General features: G+C 46.0%; 3 non-coding genes across 3 annotated transcripts; all 3 read right to left on the bottom strand.

The window, feature by feature from the left end:
- Positions 1-978: 978 nt before the first annotated feature.
- LOC130310524 (U2 spliceosomal RNA) lies at positions 979-1,169 on the bottom strand. The gene has a single exon (XR_008859036.1). It is a non-coding gene; the product is annotated as a U2 spliceosomal RNA (small nuclear RNA).
- Positions 1,170-3,260: 2,091 nt separating this feature from the next.
- Positions 3,261-3,451, bottom strand: LOC130310523 (U2 spliceosomal RNA). The gene has a single exon (XR_008859035.1). It is a non-coding gene; the product is annotated as a U2 spliceosomal RNA (small nuclear RNA).
- A 2,087-nt stretch (positions 3,452-5,538) lies between these two features.
- LOC130310522 (U2 spliceosomal RNA) lies at positions 5,539-5,729 on the bottom strand. Its single transcript, XR_008859034.1, has one exon. It is a non-coding gene; the product is annotated as a U2 spliceosomal RNA (small nuclear RNA).
- Positions 5,730-7,031: the final 1,302 nt, after the last annotated feature.

The following is a 7,031-nucleotide window of genomic DNA, read 5'->3' as shown; positions in this document are numbered from 1 at the left end:
TGGAGACACTGGGGGATAATTTTCTAAGGATTTATACTGATTTTTCCTGTCTGAATTTGTCGCACAGAAAGTTGCAGGCCAAATATGTGTGACATTTCTGCGACTTTAGCTTCTAGAGCATTTTTACAACATTATACATAGGTGCTGAATACATAAAAAGCGACTGTTCAGCGACAGACAAGTCGCATCGGCTGAAAGTAGGCCAGAATGTCAGTCCATGTTGGAGCAGGTTTAGATACAGTCTAAAGCATAGATCTCAAAGTCTGTGCACAGAATTTAGCAAGGGCCTCGCACCTTCTGATGCATCAGGTAGGTGCACAATAGCATAGCCTAACCCTCTGTACTTTGGTCTATATTGATGCGGGACATAGACAGCCAGCTGATGACCAATCCATTAGTGCAATGGATGGCTGGAAGCATTTGTCTTTGCCTTTGCAATACCACAGAAGCAATGCATGGTCAATGTACAGCAATGACACACGTGTGTGAACAGCCAGGAGACCCCCCCCCCCCCCATGTTATGTTACATAGTTACATAGTTAGTACGGTCGAAAAAAGACATATGTCCATCACGTTCAACCAGGGAATTAAGGGGTAGGGGTGTGGCGCGATATTGGGGAAGGGATGAGATTTTATATTTCTTCATAAGCATTAATCTTATTTTGTCAATTAGGAACATTCAGCACCCACCCGCTATCAAGGCAGCTGCCTATCATGTCATGCCCTACCTGCACAGGTGTGCTGGCTACTCAAATGATCCAATTAAGGAGGCCATTTAGTCAGCAGCAGCAGAAGTCCTGTGCCTGGACGCTCCAACAGGGGCCAGACACAAGCAGAAGCAGAAGCAGCAGAAGCAGCAGCAGCACCACCTTTTGTTTATTGGCTGCAGCAGCAGCAAGGCCCACAGGGCTGGCTAGCTGGCTAGCCAGCAAGCAGGTAGCAATGAAAGTAGGAATCTTTCTTTTTAACCCTGTAAGGGGGTGGTGCACTGTACCCGAAGATACTGCCATATCGGGTCAATGCATAGGGCGACGGAAGCAAGCTTCGAAATCGGCCCCCGTTCTCAAAAATCCATTTAATATATGGTCCCCAGATAGGGGACGTATCAGATATTAAACTGATAAGAACAGATACTACACTTGATCTTAGCCAAAAGGCCGAGAAGCGATAACCGTGAAAGGGGCGGGCCCAACAAGGTCCCCTTCATGGGCACTATCACTGCTTGCTGTCAGGGAGGCTGCCAGACAATTTTCCATGCACACTCTGGGCTGGGGGGCAGTCAACCACCAGTACACACAGCAGAACCTAAACCCATACCATTATTGCTAAGCAGCAAGACAGGGGCCCATTGCACTCCCACGGGGCCTTTTTAAATGCAATCCATAACCCGGATTTGCCAGGAACCCTTCTTACTCCTCCTACTTGCATGTGACACTGGGCTTAGGATCTGCATAGGAAACACACACACAAGCACACACCTACCTTTGTTGCCTGCAGATGCCTCCTTGGCTGTCCCCAAACGGTATCAAACCAACACCCACGGGAAGCTGTAAGCATAGAGGACATGCCTGCACCCCATTGGACTTACCTGTGTGGGTTAAATCCGGGTTATTTGACAACCTATGGCGGTGATGGTTCTGCTCAGGCAGAGCAGTGCTGATGCTCCTCATAAAGCTGTCGCTGCTGTGAAGGTTCTAGGTGACATCACAAATCCCTTTGGTTACATACACAACAAAGCTGGGTTGTTGTTGTTTACACTCTGCAAGGCCTGTGGAAGTGAGTGACATCATAGCACTGTAGTTCTGAGGGTTCAAGATGGATGCAACAATCTCCTGTTGCTTCTATGAAGGCCGTAATAGACGACATCACCAAACAGCTCCATAGTCACATACACAGCAAAGGAGAGATGTTGTTTACACCTAGTGATGTCAGTGGTATTGAGTGACATCACAGCACAGTGCTAAGGCTCCTGGGCCTGGACACAGCAGCGGCTGCAATATCTCAACGGAGAATACGTTTATATCTATGTGTGTGTGTGCGCATATATATATATATATATATATATATATATATATATATATATATATTTCTCCGCCGAAATCACTTTTAAACCCATTTCCACCTTTTTTTCCCTTCTCTTCCTCTTACTTTTTTTTCACGTTTTTTTACGTTTTTCTCCTTTTCGCCTCTTTTCTGGGCGTATTATTCTTCTTTTTCTTCTTTTTTTTCGTCTAATGCATACCCCATCAGTGCAGCAATGCTTATTCAATACCGCCAGCAGATGGAGACACTGGGGGATAATTTTCTAAGGATTTATACTGATTTTTCCTGTCTGAATTTGTCGCACAGAAAGTTGCAGGCCAAATATGTGTGACATTTCTGCGACTTTAGCTTCTAGAGCATTTTTACAACATTATACATAGGTGCTGAATACATAAAAAGCGACTGTTCAGCGACAGACAAGTCGCATCGGCTGAAAGTAGGCCAGAATGTCAGTCCATGTTGGAGCAGGTTTAGATACAGTCTAAAGCATAGATCTCAAAGTCTGTGCACAGAATTTAGCAAGGGCCTCGCACCTTCTGATGCATCAGGTAGGTGCACAATAGCATAGCCTAACCCTCTGTACTTTGGTCTATATTGATGCGGGACATAGACAGCCAGCTGATGACCAATCCATTAGTGCAATGGATGGCTGGAAGCATTTGTCTTTGCCTTTGCAATACCACAGAAGCAATGCATGGTCAATGTACAGCAATGACACACCTGTGTGAACAGCCAGGAGACCCCCCCCCCCCCCATGTTATGTTACATAGTTACATAGTTAGTACGGTCGAAAAAAGACATATGTCCATCACGTTCAACCAGGGAATTAAGGGGTAGGGGTGTGGCGCGATATTGGGGAAGGGATGAGATTTTATATTTCTTCATAAGCATTAATCTTATTTTGTCAATTAGGAACATTCAGCACCCACCCGCTATCAAGGCAGCTGCCTATCATGTCATGCCCTACCTGCACAGGTGTGCTGGCTACTCAAATGATCCAATTAAGGAGGCCATTTAGTCAGCAGCAGCAGAAGTCCTGTGCCTGGACGCTCCAACAGGGGCCAGACACAAGCAGAAGCAGAAGCAGCAGAAGCAGCAGCAGCACCACCTTTTGTTTATTGGCTGCAGCAGCAGCAAGGCCCACAGGGCTGGCTAGCTGGCTAGCCAGCAAGCAGGTAGCAATGAAAGTAGGAATCTTTCTTTTTAACCCTGTAAGGGGGTGGTGCACTGTACCCGAAGATACTGCCATATCGGGTCAATGCATAGGGCGACGGAAGCAAGCTTCGAAATCGGCCCCCGTTCTCAAAAATCCATTTAATATATGGTCCCCAGATAGGGGACGTATCAGATATTAAACTGATAAGAACAGATACTACACTTGATCTTAGCCAAAAGGCCGAGAAGCGATAACCGTGAAAGGGGCGGGCCCAACAAGGTCCCCTTCATGGGCACTATCACTGCTTGCTGTCAGGGAGGCTGCCAGACAATTTTCCATGCACACTCTGGGCTGGGGGGCAGTCAACCACCAGTACACACAGCAGAACCTAAACCCATACCATTATTGCTAAGCAGCAAGACAGGGGCCCATTGCACTCCCACGGGGCCTTTTTAAATGCAATCCATAACCCGGATTTGCCAGGAACCCTTCTTACTCCTCCTACTTGCATGTGACACTGGGCTTAGGATCTGCATAGGAAACACACACACAAGCACACACCTACCTTTGTTGCCTGCAGATGCCTCCTTGGCTGTCCCCAAACGGTATCAAACCAACACCCACGGGAAGCTGTAAGCATAGAGGACATGCCTGCACCCCATTGGACTTACCTGTGTGGGTTAAATCCGGGTTATTTGACAACCTATGGCGGTGATGGTTCTGCTCAGGCAGAGCAGTGCTGATGCTCCTCATAAAGCTGTCGCTGCTGTGAAGGTTCTAGGTGACATCACAAATCCCTTTGGTTACATACACAACAAAGCTGGGTTGTTGTTGTTTACACTCTGCAAGGCCTGTGGAAGTGAGTGACATCATAGCACTGTAGTTCTGAGGGTTCAAGATGGATGCAACAATCTCCTGTTGCTTCTATGAAGGCCGTAATAGACGACATCACCAAACAGCTCCATAGTCACATACACAGCAAAGGAGAGATGTTGTTTACACCTAGTGATGTCAGTGGTATTGAGTGACATCACAGCACAGTGCTAAGGCTCCTGGGCCTGGACACAGCAGCGGCTGCAATATCTCAACGGAGAATACGTTTATATCTATGTGTGTGTGTGCGCATATATATATATATATATATATATATATATATATATATATATATTCTCCGCCGAAATCACTTTTAAACCCATTTCCACCTTTTTTTCCCTTCTCTTCCTCTTACTTTTTTTTCACGTTTTTTTACGTTTTTCTCCTTTTCGCCTCTTTTCTGGGCGTATTATTCTTCTTTTTCTTCTTTTTTTTCGTCTAATGCATACCCCATCAGTGCAGCAATGCTTATTCAATACCGCCAGCAGATGGAGACACTGGGGGATAATTTTCTAAGGATTTATACTGATTTTTCCTGTCTGAATTTGTCGCACAGAAAGTTGCAGGCCAAATATGTGTGACATTTCTGCGACTTTAGCTTCTAGAGCATTTTTACAACATTATACATAGGTGCTGAATACATAAAAAGCGACTGTTCAGCGACAGACAAGTCGCATCGGCTGAAAGTAGGCCAGAATGTCAGTCCATGTTGGAGCAGGTTTAGATACAGTCTAAAGCATAGATCTCAAAGTCTGTGCACAGAATTTAGCAAGGGCCTCGCACCTTCTGATGCATCAGGTAGGTGCACAATAGCATAGCCTAACCCTCTGTACTTTGGTCTATATTGATGCGGGACATAGACAGCCAGCTGATGACCAATCCATTAGTGCAATGGATGGCTGGAAGCATTTGTCTTTGCCTTTGCAATACCACAGAAGCAATGCATGGTCAATGTACAGCAATGACACACCTGTGTGAACAGCCAGGAGACCCCCCCCCCCCCATGTTATGTTACATAGTTACATAGTTAGTACGGTCGAAAAAAGACATATGTCCATCACGTTCAACCAGGGAATTAAGGGGTAGGGGTGTGGCGCGATATTGGGGAAGGGATGAGATTTTATATTTCTTCATAAGCATTAATCTTATTTTGTCAATTAGGAACATTCAGCACCCACCCGCTATCAAGGCAGCTGCCTATCATGTCATGCCCTACCTGCACAGGTGTGCTGGCTACTCAAATGATCCAATTAAGGAGGCCATTTAGTCAGCAGCAGCAGAAGTCCTGTGCCTGGACGCTCCAACAGGGGCCAGACACAAGCAGAAGCAGAAGCAGCAGAAGCAGCAGCAGCACCACCTTTTGTTTATTGGCTGCAGCAGCAGCAAGGCCCACAGGGCTGGCTAGCTGGCTAGCCAGCAAGCAGGTAGCAATGAAAGTAGGAATCTTTCTTTTTAACCCTGTAAGGGGGTGGTGCACTGTACCCGAAGATACTGCCATATCGGGTCAATGCATAGGGCGACGGAAGCAAGCTTCGAAATCGGCCCCCGTTCTCAAAAATCCATTTAATATATGGTCCCCAGATAGGGGACGTATCAGATATTAAACTGATAAGAACAGATACTACACTTGATCTTAGCCAAAAGGCCGAGAAGCGATAACCGTGAAAGGGGCGGGCCCAACAAGGTCCCCTTCATGGGCACTATCACTGCTTGCTGTCAGGGAGGCTGCCAGACAATTTTCCATGCACACTCTGGGCTGGGGGGCAGTCAACCACCAGTACACACAGCAGAACCTAAACCCATACCATTATTGCTAAGCAGCAAGACAGGGGCCCATTGCACTCCCACGGGGCCTTTTTAAATGCAATCCATAACCCGGATTTGCCAGGAACCCTTCTTACTCCTCCTACTTGCATGTGACACTGGGCTTAGGATCTGCATAGGAAACACACACACAAGCACACACCTACCTTTGTTGCCTGCAGATGCCTCCTTGGCTGTCCCCAAACGGTATCAAACCAACACCCACGGGAAGCTGTAAGCATAGAGGACATGCCTGCACCCCATTGGACTTACCTGTGTGGGTTAAATCCGGGTTATTTGACAACCTATGGCGGTGATGGTTCTGCTCAGGCAGAGCAGTGCTGATGCTCCTCATAAAGCTGTCGCTGCTGTGAAGGTTCTAGGTGACATCACAAATCCCTTTGGTTACATACACAACAAAGCTGGGTTGTTGTTGTTTACACTCTGCAAGGCCTGTGGAAGTGAGTGACATCATAGCACTGTAGTTCTGAGGGTTCAAGATGGATGCAACAATCTCCTGTTGCTTCTATGAAGGCCGTAATAGACGACATCACCAAACAGCTCCATAGTCACATACACAGCAAAGGAGAGATGTTGTTTACACCTAGTGATGTCAGTGGTATTGAGTGACATCACAGCACAGTGCTAAGGCTCCTGGGCCTGGACACAGCAGCGGCTGCAATATCTCAACGGAGAATACGTTTATATCTATGTGTGTGTGTGCGCATATATATATATATATATATATATATATATATATATATATATATATATTCTCCGCCGAAATCACTTTTAAACCCATTTCCACCTTTTTTTCCCTTCTCTTCCTCTTACTTTTTTTTCACGTTTTTTTACGTTTTTCTCCTTTTCGCCTCTTTTCTGGGCGTATTATTCTTCTTTTTCTTCTTTTTTTTCGTCTAATGCATACCCCATCAGTGCAGCAATGCTTATTCAATACCGCCAGCAGATGGAGACACTGGGGGATAATTTTCTAAGGATTTATACTGATTTTTCCTGTCTGAATTTGTCGCACAGAAAGTTGCAGGCCAAATATGTGTGACATTTCTGCGACTTTAGCTTCTAGAGCATTTTTACAACATTATACATAGGTGCTGAATACATAAAAAGCGACTGTTCAGCGACAGACAAGTCGCAT

Source organism: Hyla sarda, unplaced genomic scaffold, assembly GCF_029499605.1.
Source record: "Hyla sarda isolate aHylSar1 unplaced genomic scaffold, aHylSar1.hap1 scaffold_1572, whole genome shotgun sequence".
Taxonomy (NCBI): Eukaryota; Metazoa; Chordata; class Amphibia; order Anura; family Hylidae; genus Hyla; species Hyla sarda.
The sequence above is the reverse complement of the archived record's forward strand: the minus strand, read 5'-3'. Positions and strand labels throughout refer to the sequence as shown.